Below are 13,947 nucleotides of genomic sequence, written 5' to 3'. Positions count from 1 at the left end.
TTTCCCCAGAATTTGTCAACACTTAGTTTCTTCTTTTTCTTTTGAAGGAGACTGAGTTCTGCATTGATCTGATTGAATTCCCTCCACAGGATTCCTTTGGGGCCCTTCACAATAACTTCATACTTTCAGAGTAATGTGGACACTTTCTGGAATGTTGATAGTATGATAGTTCTTCAGTCTTGTAGTAGATGTGGCCAAGAATTTTAGAGTCTATCTTGTGAGGCATTTTTGTTGAATCCTTTTTAGCAGTTATATATCTCTTTCTCTAATCTGGGAAATTAAAAGCATTTTTAAAATTTTGGAATTAATTTAAAAAATTTGGACTAATCTGGCTGGCTCAGTTGGTGGAGCATGCTACTCTTGATCGCGGGGTTGCAAATTTGAGTTCCACATTGGGTGTAGAGATTACTTAAAAATAAAATCTAATAAACAAACCAAAAACAAAACAAAACAAAACCCTTTGTACTTAATTTCAAACTTACAAAAAGTTGTAAGAATAAGAATAGTACAAAGAACATCCGTGTATCATCATTGGCTCAGTGTCACCTACTTATTTTATTTATTTAAACAATTAAAAAAATTGTTTTTAACGTTCATTCATTTTTTGAGAAACAGAGAGAGACGGAGCACGAGTGGGGAGGGGCAGAGAGAGAAGGAGACACAGAATCCAAAGCAGGCTCTAGGCTCCGAGCCCTGTGTCAGGGGCTGGAACTTACAAACTGTGAGATCGTGACCTGAGCTGAAGCCAGACACTGAACTGACTGAGCCACTCAGGCGCCCCTCAGTGTCATCTATTGGTAACATTTTACTCCATTTACTTTACCATGAGTGCTGTTTTTCTGTGCATACAGATGTGTATTACACATGTAATAATTTTTTTTTTTTTTTAAGGAACCATTTGGTTGTAGTTGCTATTTCGGGAAATAATTTACTCCTCCCCACCTCTTTCTGGAACTCATTTTATACAGATGTTATTTCTACTTCTATTCTTCATATCTCAACTTTTTTTCATTCCTTCCATTTCTTTATGCTTCCTGTTGCTTCAGGACAATTGTTTACCCTCATGTCTTTATCAGGTTATTATTTTTCCTTGGCTGTAGGCTTTCTGTTGTTCAACCTGCCTCTTTCCCCCCAAATTTTCCCATTTTTTTTATTGTAGTAAAACACACATAAAATGTGCTATCTTAACCATTTTTTAAAAACTAATGTTTATTTATTTTTGAAAGAGAGAGAGATCAGGGGAGGGGCAGAGAGAGGGAGAGAGATAATCCCAAGAAACCTCTACACTGTCAGTGCAGAGCCCAACATGGGGCTTGATCCCACGAACTGTGAGATGACCTGAGCCAAAATTAAGAGTTCAAAGCTTAACCAACTGAGCCTCCCAGGCACCCCTTAAACATTTTATTTTTTAGTTGGCTCCACATCCAACGTGGGGCTCAAATTCATGACCTCAAGTTCAAGAGTTGCATGCTCTACCAACTGAGCCAGCCAAGCATCCTTTCATTGCAGTTTTGATGTTCATTTCCTTAATGATTGGTGGTATTGAGGATCTTTCCATGTGTTCATTGGATATTTGTTTATCTTCTTTGGAGAAATGTGTATTCAAAATCTTTGAACATTCTTGAATCTCATTTTTGTTGTTGCTATTGTCAAATTTAGGAGTTCTCTATATTCTTATATTAATTGCTTATTAGATTAATTGCAAATATTTTCTCTCTCTGTGAGTTGCCATTTTATCCTGTTGATAATGTCTTTTGATGTACAAGATTTATAATTTTTCATTAAATTTATCTATTTCTTTTTTTTTTTTTTTGCTTACGCATTTGGTATCATATCCAAGAAGTCATTGCCAAATCCAGTATCATAAAGCTGTGCCCTATACTTTATTCTAAGAGTTTTATAGTTTTAGGTCTTACCTCTAGGTCATGATCCATTTTGTGTTAATTTTTGTTTATAATGTTAGATAAGAGTCCAACTTCATTCTTTTGTATGTGGATATTCAATTTTTCCAGTAGAATTTAAAGAAAATACTATCTCCCCCCCTTGCTTTTTTATGTTTATTTATTATTTTTGAGAGAGAAAGACAGACTGCAAGTGGGGAGGAACAGAGAGAGAGAGAGAGAGGGAGACACAGAATCCGAAACAGGCTCCAGGCTCTGAGCTGTCAGCACAGAGCCTGACATGGGCCTCGAACTCATGAGTTTCAAGATCATGACCTGAGCCAAAGTCAGATGCTTAACTGACTGAGCCACCCAGGTGCCCAGAGTCTTTTCCCCTTTGAATGGCCTTGGGACTCTTGTTGCAAATCATTTGATTATATATCTGGTTTATTTTTGGAGTGTCTGCTCTCATTGTTTTATATGCCTATCTTTATGCCAGTATCACACTGTTTTGATTATTGTAGCTTTGTGTATTTTCTAGTTTTCCCTCTTGTTGATTTCTAACTTCATCTCATTGTGGTCAGAGAAGATACCTATCTTTTAAAATCAGCTGAGTCTTAATTGTGGCCTAACACATGGTCTGCCCTAGAAAATGTCCCACATATGCTTGAGAAAAATGTGTATTTTGTTGTTAAGCGTTCTGTACATTTCTGTTAAATCTGGTTTTGATTTATTGCGTTGTTCACGTCCTCTGTTTCTTTACATAACTTCTATGTGGTTGTTCTATCCGTTACGGAGAATAGGAGGTTTCCAGCTGTTATTGTAGAACCATTTCTTCCTTTAATTCTGTAAATATTTGCTTCGTATATTTTGATGTTCTGTCATTATGTGCATACGTGTTTACAGTTGTTATATCTTCTTGCTGTACTTCCCCTTTTTATTAATATATGATGTCCCTGTCTCTTGTAACCTTTTCCTTTAAAAATTTTTAAAAATTTTCAATTACAAAATTTTTTTGATGTTTATTTATTTTTGAGAGAGAGAGAGTGAGAGAGCAGGGCAGGGCAGAGAGAGAGGGAGACACAGAATCTGAAGCGGGCTCCAGGCTCTGAGCTGTCAGCACAGAGCCTGATGTGGGGCTCGAACTCATGAGCTGTGAGATGATGACGTGAGCTGAGGTCAGACACTCAACCTACTAAGCCACCCAGGCACCCCTAATTTTTATTTTTTAAAGTAAGCTCTATGCATAGTATGGGGCTTGGACTCAACCTCTAGATCAAGAGTCACATGCTCTACTGACTGAGCCAGCCAGGTGCCCCTCTTGTAACCTTTTTTAAGGATATTCTGTCTGATTTTGTATAGTCACCTCTGCTCTCTTTTTGTTACTGTTTGCATAAAATATATTTTTCTATTTTTCCGGTTTTTCTTCCTTCCTTCCTTCCTTAGTTTTCACACCCAGCATAGAGCCCTATGTGGGGCTTGAACCTGAGATCAAGACCAGAGCTGAGATCAAGATTTGGATGCTTAACTGACTGAGCCACCCAGGCTCCCATTTTTCCACTTTCAACCTGTGTCTTTGAATCTAAAATGAGTATTTTGTAGACAGCATATTATTGTATCATTTAAAAAAAAATTCAATCTGCCAATCTCTTTTTGTCAGAGTTTAAAAGTAATCTAGAGTAATCTAGAAAAAACATTTTCAGCTTGTTCACTTCCCTGGCCACCTTCCTAGAAAATTTGGCCTGTGTAAACAGGGAGAAGGATCAAGAGTCAGCACCATTTCCTAGATATAATGTAAGAATGAATGAGATCATGTAAATAAAAAAGTTACTTTTTACTTTCCTCCTTTTTAATGTTCCTGGTAGATGGTCAACACTCAATAAAATGGTACTTAATGCTGATCATTTAAATTAATTAATTTACTTATTTTGAGAGAGAGTGCGAGCCAGGCAGGGGTACAGAGAGAATCCAAGAGGCTGCCACTGTCAGCACAAAGCCTGACATGGGGCTCGAACTCATGAATTGTGAGATCATGACCTGAGCCAAGATTGAGTTGGATGCTTAACCGACTGGGCCACCCAGGTACCCCAAAACTGATTATTTTAAGTTGACATTGTATATATCGTAATTCTTCTGCCTCGCTTTTATTAATTGAACTCATTTGGCAAACATCAAAATCATATCAAATAAAACTCTCCATCTAATCCATACATATTCACTGCTCTCTTTAAATTCTACTTACGGGGCGCCTGGGTGGCGCAGTCGGTTAAGCGTCCGACTTCAGCCAGGTCACGATCTTGCGGTCCGTGAGTTCGAGCCCCGCGTCGGGCTCTGGGCTGATGGCTCAGAGCCTGGAGCCTGTTTCCGATTCTGTGTCTCCCTCTCTCTCTGCCCCTCCCCCGTTCATGCTCTGTCTCTCTCTGTCCCAAAAATAAATAAACGTTGAAAAAAAAAATAAATAAATAAATTCTACTTACTAATCTCTAGGGATTCCTTTTTACTGCCCTGCAATCATATACTTTTTTCTTTATTAAAATCTACTTCATGTCATATCCTCTTTTTTCAAATGTGTAATGCCTTTTCTTTCATCTTCATTTTCAGCAGATAACCTTATTTCCTATTTCATTGAGAAAACAGAAGCACTCAGAAGAGAAGTTCCATGAGCTTCTACAGTCATATCTCGTGTCCTACCTACACCTGTAAATTCCTGTTCTGTTATGGATGAAAGTTCCTTATTTCTAGCTAAGGCCAACTCCTCCATTTGTGAACTAGATCCTATCTCTTCTCAAAGACATGATTCCAGCAAATCTTTCTCTTTTCTACACATTACTTAACACTTTTAAAGATAGTATATATTTTACCTATTTGCTTCGTTATGGTTTATCACCTCCCACTAGGATGCAAGCTCCATATGAGGTGGGATTTTATTCTGTTAAATGATGTATTCCCAGTAGCTATCTGGCACATATTAGATGTGCTCAATAAATATTTGTGTGCTCTTACTTGGGAATATTGTCTAGTATTTAAAAGTTTATACATCCACAAGAAGAATGACAAAGAAAGAAAAGGCATACCAGTTAGAAATGAATAAATTGTCCTTATTTGCACATGACAAAGTCTATGTAGAAAATCTCAGAGATTTTACCAAAAAAACTTCCTAGAACAAAGTGAGTTCAGCAGATTTGAAGGATATAAAATAAATACACAAAGCCCAATAGAATTTCTTTATACTAACAACGAAAATGTAGAAAACAAAATGAAAAACAGTACCTGTACAATTTCTCAAACATAAAATAGATGATCCTCCCTTCCTTTCTTATTTCCTTATGCAAGATGTTAATGTAGGGGAAAACTGGGTGAAAGATATGTGTGAACTCTTACTTCCTGCAACTTCAATATGAACCTACAATTATCTAAATATTGTCTAATTTAAAAATACTATATAAGGCTGATAGTTGGTAGATTTTTTAAAAGATTTTATTTATTTTTATTATTTGTTTACTTATTTTTGTTTTTTAATTTACATCTAAGGTAGTCAGCATATAGTGCAATAGTGATTTCAGGAGTAGAATCCAGTTATTCTTCCCCTACATATAACACCCAGTGCTCATCCCAACAAATGTCTTCCTTAATTCCCCTTGCCCATTTAGCCATCCACCCACCCACAACTCCTCCAGCAACCCTTAGTTTGTTCTCCATATTTAGGAGTCTCTTATGTTTTGTCCCCAAGATCTTATTTTTAAGGAATCTCTGTGTTCAACGTGGGGCTCTAACTCATAACCCCCAGATCAAGAGTTGTATGCACTATGGACTGAGCCAGACACGTGCCCCATAGTTGGTAGATTTCTGATATTTTGGGGAATATTACTTCAAATATTTTACCTTTAAGCATGATGTTATATATTGGCTAGGCCTATACAAATATACTAATACTAGTATTACCTACATTTTGTTAAAGGAATAACTTTTCTAATTTTAAAAAATTTTAACATTTATTAAAAAAATTTTTTTTAGACATTTATTTATTATTGAGAGACAGAGACAGAGCATGAGCAAGGAGTGGGGGGTGGCAGAGAGAGAGGAGGAGACACAGAATCCGAAACAGGCTCCAGGCTCTGAGCTGTCAGCACAGAGCCCGATGCAGGGCTCGAACCCACAAACCACGAGATGATGACCTGAGCCGAAGTCGGATGCTTAACCAACTGAGCCACCCAGGCGCCCCTTAACATTTATTTTTGAGAGAGCAAGACAGAGCACAAATAGGAGAGGGGCAGGGGGGTGTAGACACAGAATTGGAAGCAGGCTCCAGGCTCTGAGCTGTCAGCACAGAGCCCAACGTGGGGCTTGAACTCATGGACTGAAATATCATGACCTGAGCCGAAGTCGGATGCTTAACTGATGGAGCCACCCAGGAGCCCCAACTCTAATTTTACCTATGTTTTAAAATCAGGTACAAATGTTAAAAGCCTTATCAATATATTTTTTTAGTGTTTATTTTTTGAGAGAGAGCATGTGCACACGCACGCATGTGTGAATGGGAGAGGGACATAGAGGGAGACAGAGGATCTAGAGCGGGCTCTGTGCTGACAGCAGACAGACCTATGTGGGGCTCAAACTCACAAACCATGAGATCATGAGCTGAGCTGAAGTCGGATGTTTAACCGACTGAGCCACCCAGTCGCCCCACCTTATATAATTCTATAGTATTTATTGAGATATTACTTTCTTAATTTGATATATTATTTTGTTGCATTTCATTCATAAGTTTTCTAACACTGAAACACCTTTACATTCCTGACATAAACTCCAATGGGTAATACTACATCATTTACAAAACATTTCATTTATAGAAAACTTCACATACAAAAGTTGAGTAACAATATAGTGAGTCTCCTATGTACATATCACCTAGATTCAACAACTATGAAATCATGGCCAATCTTGTTTCATCTCAACCTCCTCCACCACTTTCCTCCTCCACCAAAGTATTTTGAAGTCCCAGATTTCATATAACTTCATCCAATAACATTGGAAATACTTACCTCTAAAAGACAGTGACTTTTTACAAAACATAACCACAATGTCACTATTAGGCTTTCACAATTAACAATTCTTTAATATTATCAAAATCCAGTGTTCACATTTGTTTACAGTGGGATCCAAACGAATTTCACATATTGTAATTTGTTGACAGGCCTCCTACTTCTCTGTTAATCTATAGAATCTTCTGTCATATCTTACATTTTTCTTGTAAGTTTTTGTTAAAGTGTTGTTTATCCTGTGCACTCTTCCAGTATCTAGATTTTGCTGGTTGCATCTCAGTGATGTTTAATATGTTCCTTTGACCCAATCTTTCCAGAAATGAGCAGTTAGATGTAGGTTTTAGTTTAGTTTTGTTTTGTTTTAATAAAAGGCAGAAGATTTATTTGACCTGAAGAGAAACCAGATTATTAGATCTAGGGACTTGATGAAATTAAAGATTGAATTCTTTTGGCAAGAATACTTCATGGGTGGTTCTGTATCAGTCAGGAGACTGAAACCACATGAGTTATTTGAAATATAAATATATATATATACATATATATATATATATACATATATATATATGTATATATATATATAATTCTAATGTTTATTTTTGTGTGTGAGAGAGAGAGAGAGAATGGGATGGGGTAGGGGCAGAGAGAGAGAGGCAGACACAGAATCTGAAGCAGGGTCCAGGTTCTGAGCTATCAGCACAGAGCCCGATGCGGGGTTCGAACTCACCGACTGCAATATCATGACCTGATCTGAAGTCGATGCTTAACGGACTGAGCCACCCAGGTGCCCCTGACTTATTTGAACTATAGAACTAAGAAGGAACAAAGAGAGCACTGAGGTGTTATAGAAGCAGCAATTCCAGGTGACTTCTACCATCTGTAGCACTGGGGGGAAAAAGAGAAGAGATTGGAATTATTAATCCTTAAAAGCCTGGAAGAAGAGTTCTGTGGAATTGCAATCCAGACCTCTGAGAAGGACACAAGGCTCAGCTGGTGCTGATGTCCATTGGGAAGTACACAAAGTCTGGCTGTCCTTTAGCGACAGTAGCAGCCATGCAGAATCATTGCCTAGATCCATTAATGCAAGAGTGGTAATTCTAATTTCATTATTCTTTCTTATTCTGATAAATTATTGTAAAATCACCCCTTATGTTAATGCCTCTCCAATTAATCTAGTTATCTGAACCTCATTCTCTAGTAGATTCCTCAGGTCCAGGGATCATGGAAACAATGTCCCATGAGTTTGTATATTGATGACAGTTTGTGGATTTTATGCTTGTAAGTTAATTTTGCTGGATATAAAATCCTAAGTTTATGTTACTTCATTGTTTTCTGACATAGAATATCATTATGAAAAGCTATGAAAATAATCAGATTTACCTTCCAAGTGACTTGGCTTTGCGTGCCTGGTTGGCTCAGTTGGTTAAATGTCCAACTTCAGCTCATGTTATGATCTCACAGTTCTTGGGTTCAAGCCCCGTGTTGGGCTCTGTGCTGACAGCTCAGAACCTGGAGCCTGCTTCGGATTCTATGTCTCCCTCTCTCTCTGCCCCCCACCCACCTCCCCGCTTGTGCTCTCTCTCTCTCTCTCTCAAAAATAAACATTAAAAAAATATATATTAAAAAAAAAAAGTGACTTTGTTTTTTTTGGCCTGGATCCTCAAAAGGATTTATTTTATTAAAACTTTTTTATTGTTTATTTTTGAGAGAGAGTGAGAGAGTATGAGCTGGGGAGGGGCAGAGAGAGATGGAGATACAATCTGAAGCACGCTCCAGGCTCTGAACTGTCAACATGGAGCCTGACGCAGGGCTCAAAACCATGATCTGTGAGATCATAACCTGAGCCAAAGTCAGATGCTTAACAGACTGAGCCATCCAGGTGCTCCAAAATGATTTTCTTCTTTAAATGAAAACATTAATTTTTTTTTTTTTTTTTTTTTTTTTTTTAGGCCATGACTATTCTGGGTCGTGTTCCTAGGCACACAGTGTTATCTTTTCAATACATAAAGTCATTTTGATTTCAGGCAAGCCCCCTTGAATTACAGTGTATTGGGTCCAGTAAGGACACAAGCCATATTAGCTACTTGAGTAGAGGGAATATGAAACCAAAGTAACTAAGTATAGAGTTAACTAGATTACTGAAAATAGAAAGAAAACCCAAGATGTCATAGAAGTAACAGCTTAAATTCTCAGAGATGAGAGAACGAATAAAGGAGCTAGGAATTAAAATTTACAGGGACGTCATGAAGCTGAGAGACCTCTGAGGAGGGATGCTGGGGTCTTACAGGAGGGGCATGATGAAAGTGGTTCTGCAAGTGTTGTAAAAACTGCAGCTGGATTCAGTTTCTGCCAGGGAAGGAGGTTCTGCTTCTAGAATGAAGTAGCATTGCTGGAATGATGCTCACAACCACAAGCAGACATAAAGCCCAGGAAACAGATGGGAAGGAACAAATACTTTCTCTGACAGACTCGCAGCCTTCCTCTAGTGCCCCCTATTGGCCGAGGCTAACCAAGACCCAGCTAGAAGAGCAGAACTGCCCTGGTTTGGACTTAAAGCTTTACCATCATAAAAGACAGAATGCTGGGTGTGGAGCAGAGACAAAATCTTAATAACTGGCATATAGTTTTTAGTGTTTGTTCTTTTCTATTGCTTTGGATTACTGGATAGTTCTGAAGATTTCTTCTTTGGGGCACCTGGATGGCTCAGTTGGTTAGGTGTCCCGACTCTTGATTTCAGCTCATGTCATGATCTTAAGGTTTGTGGGTTCAAGCCCCACGCTGGGTTCTGTGGTGACAGCTGAGAGTTGGCTTCAGATTCTGTGTCTTCCTCTCTTTCTGCCTCTCCTCTGCTTGGGCTCTGTCTCTCAAAAATAAACATTAAATATTTTCTTCTTTGAAGATTCCTTTTATATGGACATCAAGTCTTCTATATTTGATGTTTCTCTTGAATCTTTTCAAAGTCTTTTGTCTTCTAATGTTTATTTTTTAAATGTTTATTTTTATTTTTTATGTTTATTCATTTTTTGAGAGAGACAGAGACACAGTGTGAGCAGGGGAGGGGCAGAGAGAGAGGGAGACACAATCCAAAGCAGGCTCCAGGCTCTCAGCTGTCAGCACAGAACCCGACGCGGGGCTCGAACCCACGAACCACGAGATCATGACCTGAGCTGAAGTCAGATGCTTAACTGAGCCACCCAGACGCCCCTGTTTATTTTTGAGAGCGGGAGAGTGTGTGAGTCAGTGGCAGAGAAAGAGGGGGACTTAGGCTCTAAAAGCAGACTCTGTGCTAACAGCACAGAGCCCAATGTGGGGCTTGAACTCATGAACCGTGAGATCATGACCTGAGCCAAAGTCAGACTGATGCTCACCACCCAGGCACCCTTCAAAGTCTCGTCTTGATTGTAAACATTTTCTTCCTTTCCATCCTATTAATTACTTAACTGGAGAGACAGAAAGAGCAAGGGAGAATTCCAAGCAGGCTCCACACTGTCAAAATGGAGACCAATGTGGGACTTGAACTCACAATTCGTGAGATCATGCCCTGAGCCAAAACCAAGAAAGAGTCAGATGCTTAACTGAGCCACCCAGGTGCTCCTCCAAACTTTTTCTTAGGTATTAATTGTGTCGTACTCACTTTGGACTTCCTTCTAGTTTAGTTTTCACTTTTGAAGTGCCTTTTCTGCCTTTTAATTTTTTTCTTAATGTTTATTTTTGAAGGAGAGAAAAGGTGTGAGTGGAGGAGGGTCAGAGAGAGAGGGAGACACAGAATTCAAAGCAGGCTCCAGGCTCCAAGCTGTCAGCAGAGCCCGATACAGGGCTCAAACTCACAAACCGCGAGATCATGACCTGAGCCGATGTCAGACGCTCACTGAGCCACCCAGGCGCCCCACTGCCTTTTAATTTCTAATGCTTTCCTGAATTACTGATCTTTTCAAATCTTTCATTCACTTATCTGAGCTTTTCTAATGGTTATAGCTTTCATAATTTTCTTAAATTTTTATACCTTGGTTTAAAACACTTGGGGCGCCTGGGTGGCGCAGTCGGTTAAGCGTCCGACTTCAGCCAGGTCACGATCTCGCGGTCCGTGAGTTCCGGCCCCGCGTCAGGCTCTGGGCTGATGGCTCGGAGCCTGGAGCCTGTTTCCGATTCTGTGTCTCCCTCTCTCTCTGCCCCTCCCCCGTTCATGCTCTGTCTCTCTCTGTCCCAAAAATAAATAAACGTTGAAAAAAAAAAAATTAAAAAAAAAAAAATAAATAAAACACTTAATTGTGGGGGCGCCTGGGTGGCTTAGCTAAGCATCTCACTTTGGCTCAGATTATGATCTCGAGGCTAGTGAGATTGAGCCCCACAATGGGTTCTACATTGACAGCACAGAGCTTGCTTGGGATTCTTTGTGTGCTGACAGTTTGGAGCCTGGAGCCTGCTTTGGATTCTGTCTCCCTCTTTTTCTGCCCCTCCCCTGCTCACACTCTGTCTGTCTATCAAAAATGAACATTATGATGAATATATTAAAAAAACAAATAAATGTTTAAAAAATTTTTAAAAGTGTACTATTTCTGTGATCTTCTATTTATTTATTTATTTATTTGTTTATTTATTTTTCAGCGTTTATTTATTTTTGGGACAGAGAGAGACAGAGCATGAACAGGGGAGGGGCAGAGAGAGAGGGAGACACAGAATCAGAAACAGGCTCCAGGCTCTGAGCCATCAGCCCAGAGCCTGACGCGGGGCTCGAACTCACGGACCGCGAGATCGTGACCTGGCTGAAGTCGGACGCTTAACCGACTGCGCCACCCAGGTGCCCCTGTGATCTTCTATTTAATGCATTTCTGGTAATCCTTTATTTAGTAATATTTCTGATAACAGTTTATGTAAGTAGTAGAACATGGGCTGTGGAGTCACACTGCCTGGGCACTAATCTTGGACTCACCATTTACCAATGTGTGATCCATAACCTCTTGTCGTTTTCTCTGTAAAATAACAGGTTGTTGAGAGATCTAAATGAAATAACATGTGCAAAGCACTGAGAAAACACTAAATGACATAGCAGCTACTCAAAAAAGATAGCTGTTTTACTGTATTTTCCTTTTTCAGGTCTAGGTTTTTTGTTACTGACTTTACAGACTACACACACACACACACACACACAGTAAAATCCAAAACATTTGAATATTAAAAAAGAAGCCTAACCTCTTAAAATTAATTCCTGGTTTCAGGACGATATACAAACTACAACTATAAACAGATAGAAAATAATGAAAATGAGAAAAACACATGGTAGACAAAGGTGACGTCAGAGGAAATTTCATAGCACTAAGCACTTTTTCTGTATTATCATCGATCTACATAAAGAACTGGTGAACAACCTCTTCTAGTATCTTTCTTGGATTTCCACATTAGAATGCTAAGTTTTCATTGGAGTTAGGGCCTTATTTTATTCTCTCATTGGATCTCCAGCAGCTAGAACAATGTCAAGTATATAGTACTTGCTCAAAGAATATTTGTTGAATGTGCACATACCACATATATAAATGTTCATTGGCGTATTTTAAAAGTGCAAAATCAGAGAGTATAAAATGTCCCTTTAAATAGAGAAAGGATGGGGTGCCTGGGTAGCTCAGTTGGTTAAGTGTCCGACTTCAGCTCAGGTCATGATCTCACAGTCTGTGAGTTCGAGCCCCGCATCAGGCTCTGTGCTGACAGCTCAGAGCCTGGAGCCTGCTTCAGATTCTGTGTCTCCCTCTCTCTCTGCCCCTTCCCGCTCATGCTCTGTCTCTGTCTCAAAAATAAAAACATTAAAAAAAATAAAAAAAAAGAGAAAGGATGAACATGTATTTCATATAATAGAGTATTATTCAGCAGTTAAAGTAAATGAACTAGAAATTCATGTATAAATTTCAAAAACAACATTGAGTGAAAAAAGCAAATTGCTGAAAGATACATACAATGCAACTTAGAGTTTTATATTAAGTTTATAAGTATGAAACAAGGCTATCTTTCAAGTATAAAATTAGACATGCATGTAAAGAAGCACAACAAATAATTGTTGCCTCTGGGGAAAACAGAAGAGGAATGCTCTCAGTAAAAGATTTGCAAGGGAGCTTCAACTTCATCTGTAATATTTTATTTCTGAAATAAAAATCTGGGACTTGGAGGTGCCTGGGTGGGTCAGCTGGTTGAGCATCCAACTCTTGATTTCATCATGATCTTATGGTTCATGAGACAGAGGCCTGTATCAGGCTCCATGCTGTGAGAAGCCTGCTTGGGATTCTATGTCTTCCTCTCTCTCTGACCCTCCCCACTCTCTGTCTCAAAATAAATAAACTTAAAAAAAAAAAAATCTGGAGCATGGTAAAATGTTAGGATTTAACAGGATTAAATGTTACCTGTTACACTCTTTGTATTTTTATGTTAAAATCAACCATAACAAACAAACAAAAAAAATCAACCATAGTATTAAAAGGCAGGGCTGATAAATAAATCTAAGAATATGTGTGAAAAACAAATAAATCACTTTGGCCTAATCAAAAAAGTATATAGAAGATCAATGAGGAAAGTAAGTATAGTTTATAGAAAAAATTAAAATACTTTCTATACCTCTGAGTAAATACATTTTTTAAAAAGCCTAAATAAAATGGATGCTCTTTCTAGAAAAATTACAAATAAGAATTGATGAGAAACAGCAAGGGAAAAGTGGCAGAGAAATATTCCTAAAACAAATAAACAAAATTCTAGGCCCAGATACATCTACCACTAAATTCTTACAAATCTTTGAGGGACACATTTTCCTTTAGCCCCTGAACTTTTATAAAGTATAATGAGAAAAAGAATCCTTTCTGATTATTTAAGAAATAGTAATATTTTCATAAAGTAGATTAAGAATTTATATTGTATCATTTAGCTATTTGTGTCAACCAAAACCACAGCCATATTTAAACAGGACAGTTCACAGGAAAAGGAAATATAAATGGGTCAAGTAGATACCCAACCTTCTTCTTAAGTGAAAATGCAAAATTCCACTGGGATTA

General features: G+C 38.4%; 1 protein-coding gene across 2 annotated transcripts in view; it reads left to right on the top strand.

Annotated features, from left to right (window-relative positions):
* Window positions 1–13,947, top strand: part of ZMYM6 (zinc finger MYM-type containing 6) — a 122,497-nt gene that overhangs the window by 20,702 nt on the left and 87,848 nt on the right. The window lies entirely within an intron of this gene.

This window comes from Leopardus geoffroyi, chromosome C1 (genome assembly GCF_018350155.1).
Source record: "Leopardus geoffroyi isolate Oge1 chromosome C1, O.geoffroyi_Oge1_pat1.0, whole genome shotgun sequence".
Taxonomy (NCBI): Eukaryota; Metazoa; Chordata; class Mammalia; order Carnivora; family Felidae; genus Leopardus; species Leopardus geoffroyi.
The sequence above is the reverse complement of the archived record's forward strand: the minus strand, read 5'-3'. Positions and strand labels throughout refer to the sequence as shown.